The sequence below is a fragment of the Chelonia mydas genome, chromosome 4, assembly GCF_015237465.2.
Source record: "Chelonia mydas isolate rCheMyd1 chromosome 4, rCheMyd1.pri.v2, whole genome shotgun sequence".
In the NCBI taxonomy this organism is placed as follows: Eukaryota; Metazoa; Chordata; order Testudines; family Cheloniidae; genus Chelonia; species Chelonia mydas.
In genome coordinates this window covers 84,233,103-84,246,582 of record NC_057852.1, presented here as the reverse complement: position 1 = coordinate 84,246,582, position 13,480 = coordinate 84,233,103, and the positions used below count along the sequence as shown (strand labels likewise).

The window sequence follows — 13,480 nt, the reverse complement described above, 5'->3', positions numbered from 1 at the left end:
TTTTTAAAAGCATAAACTTTGCCAGCAAATGGGAAATTGCATTACTAAATTGAACAGTTACAGGAAGACTCTGATAGATAATTTGCCATTGCATTTTACAACTTCTCCATGAAATCAACCTGCAGGGCATGCTCCTAAAGTCCCATGAGAAAACCATGTCACCCGACCAAAGCTCCTTGTATCTGCATACAGTCTGGGAATGGGAATTGAGGATAGTTTTACACTGACACTATCATCCAAGCCTCTAAACTTTTTAATTTGAAAAGGACACTGTCAATTTGATTTTTTTGTTGTATATTTACATAAGAAATCCAGTTTGTAATCGAGCACCCTTTAAATAGCATGTAGTGAATTTGTGTGTAAATAAAAAGAAGTAATTGAAAAAAGTTTATATAGCTTTTTTTCCCTTCTTTCCTTGTCTGTTTATAAGGAATGGAAAAACTAAGACCTCAGTCCTACACGGTGATCATGCAAGGCTGGCCCATTGTGGAGCTCATGGAAGCCAAAGGGGCTACATGCCTGTGCAGGATCCCTTCATTGTGGATCATCATGCAGGATTAGGGCCTGACTACCCCAAAGAAGGCCAAATTTAGGTGCCTAAACATTCAGATAGGTGCCTAATGGGATTTTTTCAGAAGTGCCTAAACAGGGGAGGCACCTCACTCCCACTGACTTCAACAGAACTTTGGTGCTTAAGCTGTTAGGCACCTAGTGCTTTTTCTCCATCTTTAGGCACAGAAATACCTCTGAAAATCTAGCCCTGGGGCCCAGATCCTCAAAGGTATGTAGGCTCCTAACTTTCATTGATGTTCAATGGGTGTTAGGAGGCTAAATACCTTTGAGGATCTGGGCTTGAATAACAATATGCAAAGGGCCCAATCCAATGGCTGTTGAACTCAGTGGAAAGATTCCTATTAGCTTTAATGGGAGTTGGATCAAACCCTATGGGAGGCGGGGAGCTGGGAAATACATTGTTAGTTACATTTTTAGAATTATAGTCATCTAATTATTGTTGGTGCAAAATTTTCAGGCAGAAATGCAATTTTTAATTTAACAATGCCCTTTTGGGATCTGAATACTGAAAAATTAGGATCAGTCTGTCAGCTTTCTTCATTTGCAATTAGTAAGAGCTTGGAAGCAAATGTGAATACATTCAACTAAACAGTCAAAGCGCTACTCTGATCTATTCTTCCTGATGCATGCAGGGAGATACTCTGAACATTTTATAGCCTTGATATTTTATGAACTTATTTCTGGCCTACCATCATTCCCAAACGTGTGGTGATAATGCAGTAGTGGCAATTGATGAGCACAAGATATTAGCAAGTCGAGCTCCTGATATATATTGCAAAATATGGATGACATTTTAAAGCTGCCACCTCTATGAATCCTTGTGCTGAGGAATCTACATTAGTTTTTCTCAACGCTCTGGGCCATATAATTCTCTATACTGGATACAACAATGTAGATGACAGGAAACTTTATGGCTTCTACTACTCAGGAGAAATTAATGATCCAAATTCTACCCAGTTTTAAAACTCGTTCAGCTAAACCAATGTCAAAACCGGGAGAGTCATCATGTAGCCCAGGCTCCAGGCAGCCTGAATGAGTTTCAAAACCTGATGATGGTCGTTCTGAAACGTACTCAGTAAAATTGGTTTGTGATGCTTGGAATGCAATGGACCCTAGGTCTAAACCGGTTTAAAATCTACTGAATTGAACAGGCTTGGATTTAAAGCCAGCTGAATTGAAGAGGAATTTTTCCCAATGCAGGACAGCCCTATGAGTTGGATTTGAAGTTTCCAATGCATTTTTCTGTCAGTGTGAAGGGTAGCCCACCAGAAGTAGTGGCTCAGGTAGTTCAGTGCCTCAAACCAGTAGAATTCAGTACAGGCCAGAAGCATCCATGCAGAGGCTCTGTCTTTCTGCACTGTCTCCCAGCCCTGCCTATGACCCTCTGTCAGCATGGTGCCTACCAGCTCCTTCTGTCCCATGAATAGCAGTGTGTTGAGAAGGAGCCCAGGTAAATCAGTGCTGATAAGCTTGAATTTACATGTAGAAGTTCTGTGGTATGGGTAATGTATGATGGTGTAGATAGAAGAGGTGGGGCTGGAACAACTGTTGCTATTTCTAGCTTCCTCTTTTCCTTTCAGGTGGAGCTTGAACCCTGTAAAGGGGTTTCCATGGTGTGAAGTAGAAGTGATCAGGAGTGGATACAGCCTCCTAATTCAATGCGTGCACTATACCAAACTCTAGTGCAGTGTTTCCCAAACTTGAGACGCCGTTTGTTCAGGGAAAGCCCCTGGTGGGCCGGGCCAGGCCGGTTTGTTTACCTGCTGCGGCCAAAGCTGCGGACGCGGCAGGTAAACAAATTGGACCGGCCCGCCAGGGGCTTTCCCTGAACAAGCGGCGTCCCAAGTTTGGGAAACACTGCTCTAGTGTAATTGTGGTATGAAAACCAAAAATAAATACAAAGAGCATGATCATTTCATATTTCAACAAACTTAATCTTATGATACTCTGCTTATAGTAACAATTATGATGCATAATAATGCAATGAATACTCCATTTTCATGGCTTTTTTTTTCTGCGTGGGAGAGCAAGCAAATGAGAGGGAGTGAGGAAGCTGCCTTGCAGGAGTCTTGAAGCCTGATGTAGGCTTCCTAAATGAGCCAGCCAGAGACACCTGGCAAAGGGAAGTGGTAGGTGCCTTAAGCAGCTGATTCTTGATATAAAGAGCTGGAAGTAGTTCTGGGGGTGGCTGACTCTGGAAAGTCTGTAAGGGAGCCAGTTCTGTCCAGGGCAGCTGCAAGCTAAACCCCAAAGCAGGTCAACTCATAGGAACTAATAAAAGGACTCTGAAGGAACCCTTTTGCTCACCCAGGCTCTGAGGTAAGAGAGAGGCCTTTATTCAGGTGTTTGGAATTCTGTGAATGACTTGGGGAAGTTTGTTTTTGTTTGTTATTGGAACATGCCCCCTCACCTCCAAAGGTGCCAGAAACTTGGACTCCTGTTAAAGAAAACTTCTTCCCCATAGCCTTCTGAGAGGGGAGGTATGGAGACAGGCCACTCCTCCTTTGTCCTCCTACAGAATGTCATTTTCCATAAGTTTAACAGTCTATTGTGAGCACTAGAGAGACCAGGTGGGGGAGGTAATATCTCTGCCTGCGACAGCTTCTGTTGTTGAGAGAGACAAGCTTTCGAGTCACACAGAGGTCCTTTTGCAGTGAGGGTGCAGTCAGCAATGTGCTGGAAGAAGAATCCGTTTTGTACAATTTGTGCTTTCCACCCTGATTTGTTATGGTTGGTAACACTGTCTCTGCTTTTCCATGAGAGACAGTCCATCCCCTGCTGAAAAGGCTCTTTATGAGCAGGAGAAAGATCATGCCTTTGCATATATCTGTATGCTTTTTTTGAATTTATCAATTCCAGTTGTAATTTCTACCAGGTACCTTATTTATTGTGTACAGAGTGAAGTGCCCCCAACAAACAGAAGATAGCACCAGCCTGGACTGAATATTCAATGAAAGGGAAATTTTTGTACATTGCTGGATTAAAATATTTCACTTTACTGGTCATCTTATGATCTATTCTGAAGTATCAGTTGATGTAGTATTCTCATCCTTACCAGCAGATAGGTCACACAGAAAGAGAGTTGAAGCTTGTAAAGTGATTGAAGGAATTGAAGCAGTCAGTGTCTCTGGAATGTTTCCTTCTCATGCTTGTTCATTGTGTTAAACTGTTCTTAGGATGGTTAACAGTTTGTAGAACATCCTCAAGAACTTTTTGCTTCCAAAAGGAATCCAATATAATCTTGGACATGATTTTGAGTTGTAATCTAATATTGAAATCTAGCCTCGTCTTTACTTACTATCACTGATTTCTCCCCAAACAAGTAAATAGTTCACACTTGGAGTCCACATCTTCTTGACCATTTGGAAGCCATGATGATATTGCAAAGTATGGTGGCCAATTTCCTCTGCCAGGAAAAGAATCCAAAATCTTTGAGGGGGGGAAAAATCTTGCTTCATATGTACACTATGTAACTGTCACTTCCCTGCTCCACTTTATCATTAGTCTTTCCCCTTGCTCCTTACTGACTGCAGTCAGAGTCTGTCTGCACAGCTTCTTGGGGATGCGATGGTCTTTTGCTGTTTGCCTTGGTGTGAATGCTGCAGGTCAGGTACCTCTTAACCTGCTCTTATTTTACCAGAGATTAGAATTGTGTGTTCAAGAATGGTCCCTGGTGACTGTCCCAGCATAGTTGGACATGGGCCAAGATAGATACCTTAAAGTTTCTATAACATTGTATCTAGTACATAGCTTAGGCAACAGCCAAGGTAGGTAAAGTAAACCTCATAGTTACAACGCTGGTAAATAAGAAACTACTCCTTATCCTTATATCCCAGTGCCTGAGGTCATAACTGTCGGTGAGACTTTTTTTTCCAATCCCTTCCTCCTAAGGGTCTGTCACTTATACTCCCAGTTCGTTTGAAGTCTAAGTATGAACGCTATTATCTGGTGACTGCTAATCCAGCATAGATGATTCAATGAATTTTGACGCCAACATACCCCTTCCCAGTGTATGTCCAAATTTTATTTAGGAATGAAGGGGACACTGCTTTATTGAACAAAGAGGTTTTTCATCTCCAGTTACTTATGATCTATTCCTTTAAATTATTCCAGGAACTTTTGGATTTTGTGACTCTAACTGAAATATTTGCACATGCACCCAGTGGGAATTATGGGCTCATTTTAAATATTGAAAAATGAAGTAGATAGAATCTGTTACTTATATTATGTGACCCTGCTAATTTTTTATCCCTTCCATTTGTGATTCCATTCGACATTGGTGAGGCCTCATCTGGAGTACTGTGTCCAGTTTTGGGCCCCACACTACAAGAAGGATGTGGAAAAATTGGAGAGAGTCCAGCGAAGGGCAACAAAAATGATTAGGGGTCTGGAACACATGACTTATGAGGAGAGGCTGAGGGAACTGGGGTTGTTTAGTCTGCAGAAGAGAAGAATGAGGGGGGATTTGATAGCTGCTTTCAACTACCTGAGAGGTGGTTCCAGAGAGGATGGTTCTAGACTATTTTCAGTGGTAGAAGAGGACAGGACAAGGAGTAATGGTCTCAAGTTGCAGTGGGGGAGGTTTAGGTTGGATATTAGGAAAAACTTTTTCACTATGAGGGTGGTGAAACACTGGAATGCGTTACCTAGGGAGGTGGTAGAATCTCCTTCCTTGGAAGTTTTTAAGGTCAGGCTTGACAAAGCCCTGGCTGGGATGATTTGACTGGGGATTGGTCCTGCTTTGAGCAGGGGGTTGGACTAGATGACCTCCTGAGGTCCCTTCCAACCCTGATATTCTATGATTCTATGATTCTATGATAGTTCACCATGAAATCTGAGTAGTGCCAGGTCACAAGACCACTCAAATTTGGCCTGAGTTCTGTGGATACAATTTAACTCATGGACTGTAATTAAAGCTGCCCCTGGAAGGGACCACTCACAGGAAATGGCGAGGCCCTCTGAGAGGGGTGGCCTTATGAGTCAGTCTTGGATTCTACTTGAAGCTCTTCCACACTTGTGTGAGCTTGTTAAATTTCTGAATCTCAGAACCTTCGGCCTCCATCTATAAGAGGGACATAATCATGCTTGCCTACTTCACAGGGATGTTGCTAGGCTAAAGTTGATTAGTTGCTGTAAGTGCTCTGAGATCCTCAAAGTGCTATAGAAGTGCAAAGTATTTTAATAATGTTTATTGGTAACTTTTTTAGACTCAAAGTAAAATGTATCTTTTGCAAACTTTCTGAAGTGCTAACGAGCAGCTGAGAAAAGACATCCATATTTAATCACCCTTTCAGGATGACCTTTTTTAAAAATTAGTTTTTTTGGGTGTCTTAGAGCAACCTTGACTACGTGATTGACATATTTCTCTGAGGCGGTCTTTTCAGCGTGTCTATAGATTTCACAGATATTTTTGTTGTTCCCATGTCAAGGTCATACAGCCTCCCTAACTGATATGTTAAGAAATCTGACACACAAATTCAACATTATAGTTTTCCTTGACATCCTCCGGCATTGAATGTTTGGGTGTACTTTTACATAACTGGAAACTGCTCCATAGCAAGTTCCTGGAACCTATGCTTTCCTGCAAGAGATTCTACTGTTTTAAATCCCAGTCTTGCTTTATTATAGATGAATTCTCTTCTTCCACCATGTGGAGTTATTGTTTGGCATGTTTGTACTAAAAAGCAAACCATGTTAGTACTGCACAGCTTGAATGCTCCTGTTTATATTTTGTCGTAGCTGTTTAGGAATAGAGAATAGTTCCGGATGGGCACTATGTAGTCTTTCCTTCCCCTCTTCATCTGCACCACCATGATCCTGCAGATAAATTGTCTTGTGAGCTGCTGCCAATGTTGTTTTAGTCATTCATTAACTCTGCCAGCTAATGAATGTTCTCTCTAGAATGAGTACGCTGCCTTTCCAGTACAGCCAGACCTCTATTGTTCCAAAGCCCAGAGTGTTAACCTGGGTGCTTTGAATTACATTGCACATCAATGCGGCAGTTCTAGTGGGTTGGATCAGGGCTAATAAAGAAACGTTCTAGATGCAAGAATTATCTTTTTTTGAGGAGGGCTTCCAGAAGGAAATAACGAAAAGCATGATTACACATTTCTCTCTGATATAACATGCTAAATTGATAGCTGACTCGGTCTCTCAGCTGAGAATTAACTGACTGTAAGTGTGCTATGTACCTTGTCAGATTTACAGCCTTAGTGCCTTCATGGCCTAAAGACTGACTTTTGAAAAAACAGCTAATCCTGTAGTAATCCTCTAAAGTGTGAGCTTTGTAATGCTCCAATAGGACTGTCCATTGCACAAATTAATAGCCTTGACTTTGACTTTAGGGTATATTTCATGAATATAGGTTTGCCTGCTATCTAGAATGCTCACTGAATGGTGCTCTTGTCGCCTGAAATGTATAAATTATTATGGGCTAGATTCTGCAACTCTTACTTTGTTGAGTAGTACTTCACCTGAATGGAACTATTTGTACAACAAATGCTGCCCAACGTAAGTAAGGGCTGCAGGATCCGGTTTCTATTTTTTTATTCCGTGATTAGCAGAGTGGACCTAGTTTGGGAATATGCTTTAGGTGTATTTTGTAGCTGTCAAAATTAATTACAATAGCTCATGCAATCTTCTAGCTTTCTCTCTCATATCCTAATATTCTTTTTTGTTTGTTTGGTAAGAGTATTTTTCAGTATGCAGAAACTGGTGGTTGCCATATTTGTTCTTGAGCAAAATATACATTAGATAGATAATGTGATACACAAGTAGAAACAGAAATGTGACAATTACAGCAGTTGTCCCAATTATCAGAGTCTTGTAAGTAGGGCCCTGCCAAATTCACGGTCCATTTTGGTCAATTTCACAGTGATAGGATTTTTAAAAATCGTAAATTTCATGATTTCAGCTATTTAAATCTAAAACTTCAGTGTTGTAATTGTAGGGGTCCTGACCCAAAAAGGAGTTGTGGGAGGTCGCAAGGGGATCACAAGGTTATTGTAGGAGGTGGGGGTTGTGGTACTGCTACCCTGAATTCTGTACTGCTGCTGGGGGCTGTGCCGCCTTCCGAGCTGGGGAGTGGCAGCTGCTGGCTGGGAGCCCAACTCGAGGCAGAGCTGCTGTTAGCAGCAGCACGGAAGTAAGGATGACATGGTGTGGCATTGCCACCCTTACTTCTGCGCTGCTGCTGGTGGGGTGCTGCCTTCAGAGCTGGGCGCCGGGCCAACAGCTGCCACTCTCTGGCCGCCCAGCTATGAAGGCAGTGCAGAAGTAAGGGTGGCAATACTATAACCTGCCCCTCCCCAAATAACCTTGCAATCCCCCTGCAATTTCCTTCTAGGTCAGGACCCCCAATTTGAAAAATGCTGGTCTCCCCATGAAATCTATACAATATAGGGTAAAAGCACACAAGACCAGATTTTTCATGGCTGTGAATTTGGTAGGGACCTACTTATAAGGACAATTCTGGGATACGGTCACACTTATTTTATGTTGTGTTTTAAAAATAAGCAGAACACAAAGCATGAAACCATTCTCATCACTATTACAAAATGAGGTAAAAGGGTTAAAATTTCCAGGGTAACTCCATTGACTAATGTTAAGGGATGTGTTTGACCCAACATATTTAGTAGCCATAATAGAACACGGAAGCAGCATGAAATATGCCAACAAGTAAAATTTATTTCTCCACATTTCATTCTATAATATATGTGAGAACAATAGCATGGTCTGAACATTGTAGGTCATTGAAATTAGAAGTTTAAGTATCTCTGAGGATCTGGACCCCAGTTACTGGCCCACAGGGGCAATTCCCAGTTACAGGTCCACAGGGGCAACTATCAGTTTCTGCCATTTTCTTTTGGTCTTGTGCTGGTCTGTTTAGTCTCCTGAGTGGTTTGCTGATGGATCTGGCTTCTTTCTCTGTTCTGTGTAATGTTTCTTGAGGTCACCCTTTCTTTCTTTTCCTAGCAAGTGTCCGTATTCTCATTTGATGTGGAAGTAGTGTTGGTGGCATCCCTATAGTGTGTCCTACATATGTTCGTGGTCATCATCTTACCATGTTGGATACATTAGATGTCTTTACTTTCTTTAGAATTTCTGGTCTTGCAAGAAACACTTTTTTTTTCTAATGAACTCAGAAGATCTTCTGCAGATATTTACTTTGGAATGAGCTGAACTTATCGATTTCTGTTGTAGATTTCCATGACTCTGCTCCATAAAGGAGGATAGACATGATGTGGGTGTTAGATACTGACACAAAAATACAAATTTTTATCATGCTACTCTTCCAAACCTTTTCGAGTTTATGAAAGTTGTTTGCTGCTTTTGATACTTGTTGCTTGACCTCTAGTAGGGTGTCATCATTACACATCACGCTCCCTGGAGTGGTAAAGTGACTTCTGGTGTTATTTGACTTGTTTTGGGGACATTGATAGCCATATATTTTGTCTTCCCTTTGTGGATAAACAAACCAACTTGTTTTGCTGTGTCTGCCAAAAGCTGGGTTTCTTCTTTAACACCTCACTTAGTGGAACTAAGGAGGCCAATGTCAACAACAAAAACAAGGTCATCCAAGTATGCTTTGTCATTTGTCCATAAAATGCCTTCTGCAGTTACTTTTCCTTGTGACATAGTCAAAGACCAATCCAAACAACTGTGGGGACATAATATGCTCTTACCTTACTCCAGTTGTCACTGCAGACCATTGTGTGTCACTGTCTGACTGCACATTCAGCATGATCACATCTCCGATGACTCTAATTTATTTTTTTCTAGTATTCCATAACATGCCATGATTTCCCAAAGACTGTCTCTGTGTACACTGCCAAAAGCCTTACAGAAATTTATAAAATTTATCCAAGAGGTGCTTGCCCTTCCATACTTCATTTTATAATATATGTGAGAACAACAGTATGGTCTGTACATTGTAGGCCATTGAATGTAGGAGCCTAAGTACCTCTGAGAATCTGGACTCCAGTTACCCTCATATCTCTGATGTCCAGCTGTGGCATTGCAAAGGGTTTGACTTCTTGCAGATAGTCTTTTTTCAGTCCGTGAGTGTAAGTAATTACAGGGTTAAAAGTTTTTTTTTAAAAACAGCAGTACACAATTAGCATATCAGGCCCTAAAACGAAATTTTACATTTTGTGAATGTGTTGAGACTACCTTCCTTTCATCCTCTACACAGTTTGTAAGCATTAATTAAAACAACACAAAACACATAAAATGAATAGTGATAAAAAGGAATTAAGTCACCCTTAATTTAATTGGTTTCACCTTAGCATTTAGCAGGGTAATGGGGTATAATTGCCACCTACAATCATTGACGTCTAATTTTGCTTTCTAATTAGTTCATTTTTAACTTAAACAGCCTTGCAGAAGTGAGTAAAATGGAAGTAGGTAAGCACCTCTTTAAAAATCCATATTTATTTGAATGTGGCCTTTAAACAGTAATGAGGATATTTGAATGCCCCGAAGATACAAAAGTGACTTAATGAGACTTCATGGTGTTTAGAGGTTCAGTAATTTTGGTTTTAAACAGTACAGCAGTAAGACTGAGACAGGAAAAATAATGTATTTTGAAGGTTGCATTTTCTCACAGGCTATTTTAAGAACCTTGGGTCCATTTCCATCACCACCACCACCACACCTGAAACACACTTTAAAGCATACATTTTAAATAAAACCATTCAAAAACAGGCTAAAAAATGTAGTGCATTAACATTCTAACCACTTACCATTCACCGGTTTAAATTAGCAATGGCCTGAACCCCAAACCCTGGATCCAGCCCTCCCTCTCCTATCCCTGTCCCCCTGTGCTCCCCTCCTCCCCATTTGGATCCTGTTCAGAACTGAACTTTCCATCTGGATAATGGGCTGAACCAAAATCCTGGGTCTGAAAATCCCTTGACATTAAAGAAGCTAGAATCTAGACCTGAACTTCGCCATCTCTATTTAAATCTGGATTTAATCAATATCCAAATAAGTTGGCATATTAGTGGGCATGTATCCACAAAGCCAGATCACAAATGAACAATTTGGTAATGGACAGTACGATTTGCTGTCTCTAATTAGGAGAGAGCTGCAGGTCTGGAATAGCAAAGGTTTTGGTGCATGTCATTCAAATACATCAGCAGAGAAGAGGGGTCTTTGCATTCCTCCGGCTCCCACAGTGTCTTCTAGCCAGTACATTATTTACATGTGCTTTTAACTTTCCTAAGCACCAGAATTATTTAACAGTATTTTCTGTCCCCTTCCACAATGAAGTCAACCATCAAGCAATACAAAAGCATGAATCCAAAACCTGTTTCTCTCAAGAGAGAAACATTTTCCGATTCTGTCATTTGGAAACATCAGTCCTATTTATTTCAGTGGCACTAAAATAGGTGCCCCTATTTTCTTCCCATCTGTTCCGCGTGGTCAAATTTGAGTCCTGAATGCCATGCAATTTGTATAAATATCCACAAGTCCTCACCAGCTATTTAGCGTCTTTGAGTTCTAGAATGTTGTAAAGTACTCTTGTCTCCTGAAGAGTATCGTGCCATGCTAATTAGGATGGTAGGGAATATGCTGTTCATATTGGGTATTTGTTAACTGAATGAATGGGGCTATCCTTCACACACCAGAAGTGACACACCAAAAGTGCTTAACAACAACAACAGCAGCAGCAACAACAACAAAAAATGGAACCCAAGGAAGCCAGAACCACAGACCAGGACCAGAAAAATAGAACTCCATTCAGGAGAACTCACATGGGGAAGAAAGTCTCATCTGTCATACTGCTGTGAGATCAGAATCTGGCTTGTGGAGTTTTTCCCTTGAGCTTTTGTCCTCACCGATGAAGCAAGTTCTCCTCAGTTAGCAGTGTAGGAAATAGAAAGGTGCTAAGCATCTAAGGCAGGAGCAGGCAAACTTTTTGGCCTGAGGGCGACATCAAGTTTCTGAAATTGTATGGAGGGTCGGTTAGGGGAGGCTGTGCCTCCCCAAACAGCCAGGAGTGGCCCAGTCCCCACCCTGTATCTGACCCCCCTCCCGCTTCTTGCCTCCTGACGGTCCCCCTGGGACTCCTGCCCCATCCAACCCCCTTGTCCCCTGACTACCCCAGACCCTGACTGCCCCCGCCACCCCAGACAACCTCTCCTCTCATTCCTGACTGCCCCCCTGGGATCCCTGCCCCATCCAACCCCCCTGTTCCCCACCTTCTGACTGCCCCAACCCCTATCAACACCCCTGATCACCACCCCAAAATCCTCTGCCCTCTATCCAACCATCCCTGCCTCCTTACCGCGCTGCCTGGAGCACCAGTGGCTGGTGGCGCTGCCCAGAGCACCAGGACAGGCAGCCGTGCTGCCCGGCTGGAGCCAGCCACACCACTGCACAGCATAGAGCACTGGGTCAGGCCATGGCTCTGCAGCTGCCCTGCCTGGCAAGAGCTCGCAGCCCCGCCACCCAGAGCATTGCGCCGGTGGCACAGTGATCTGAGGCTGTGGGGGAGGGGGAGAAGTGGGGAAAGGGCTAGCATCTTGGGCCAGGAGCTCAGGGGCTGGGCAGGAGGGGCCCATGGGCCAGATGTGGCCCGTGGGCCATAGTTTGCCCACCTCTGATCTAAGCGGAGAGGATGGGATTTTATATAGCATCACATATAATTTTAGATTGTAAACTTTTTTAGGGCAGGGAGCATGTGCTATTTATTTGAATTGTGAGGAGTCTGGTGCTGTTTTGAGTCCTGTAAAATTAAATTAATAGTGCAGTACTTGGTTTGCTTTTGTCTACTTTCAACAAATGTCTTATTAAAGCACAATTTTTTTTAAATGGAATGTGTTAACTACTTATGTGTGTTCCATACTCTAGGCCAGGGATATGCAACTTAAGGTGGTAGGGCCAGAGAATCCATTAAGGTTCCTATATATAATTAGAGACCCCATATGGCAGAACTCAGAAAGTTTTGCTACAATACAGCATGATAACATACAATTAACTGTAAAACTGAAGTGTTCTTCATTAAAAAATCTCCTTATAATACAGCCTTCCTAAATTAGTGAAAGATTTGTGTTTACCCTTTTCATTTATCTTTTTTCAGCGCACAGAAGAGCAGGGGATTAAGAAATGAAAATAGAAGTTTTTATTAACGTTTTCCCTCCACTGCTTACAGTATCTTGCCAGTCAATGTGAAACTTGACTTGTGCACTAAGAAAGGCATATATATATATCTATATCACTTCTGGAGCATCCAGCTTGCATAAGATGGTTTCAGCTGTCAGTCATTTCCTTTCGACTGATTTCAAATGAGTCAGTGTGGAAAAGTTACTGTCACCAGAAGTCACCTACTACAGGACAGGCCTAACAAAGAAAATAACAGAATGCCACTAGCTGTCTCCTTCAGCCTCCAACTAAAATCCCTCCAACGCATTATTAAGGATCTACAACCTGTCCTGAAGGATGACCCAACACTCTCACAAATCTTGGGAGATAGGCCAGTCCTTGCCTACAGACAGCCCCCCCAACCTGAAGCAAATACTCACCAGCAACCTCACACCACACAACAGAACCACTAACCCAGGAACCTATCCTTGCAACAAAGCCCGTTGCCAACTGTGCCCACATATCTATTCAGGGGACACCATCACAGGGCCTAATCACATCAGCCACACTATCAGAGGCTCGTTCACCTGCACATCCACCAATGTGATATATGCCATCATGTGCCAGCAATGCCCATCTGCCATGTACATTGGTCAAACTGGACAGTCTCTACATAAAAGAATAAATGGACACAAATCAGATGTCAAGAATTATAACATTCATAAACCAGTCGGACAACACTTCAATCTCTCTGGTCACGCGATTACAGACATGAAAGTTGTGATATTACAACAGAAAAACTTCAAAACCAGACTCCAGC

The 13,480-nt window shown here is 42.2% G+C and overlaps 1 long non-coding RNA gene across 2 annotated transcripts in view; it reads left to right on the top strand.

Moving 5' to 3' along the window:
* Window positions 1-2,774: 2,774 nt before the first annotated feature.
* LOC119566091 overlaps window positions 2,775-13,480 on the top strand; it is a 47,032-nt gene continuing 36,326 nt past the window's right edge. For both annotated transcript variants that reach the window (XR_005225116.2, XR_006290769.1), the window contains exon 1: window positions 2,775-2,892. This is a non-coding gene — a long non-coding RNA (uncharacterized LOC119566091). The remainder of the gene's footprint in view (window positions 2,893-13,480) is intronic.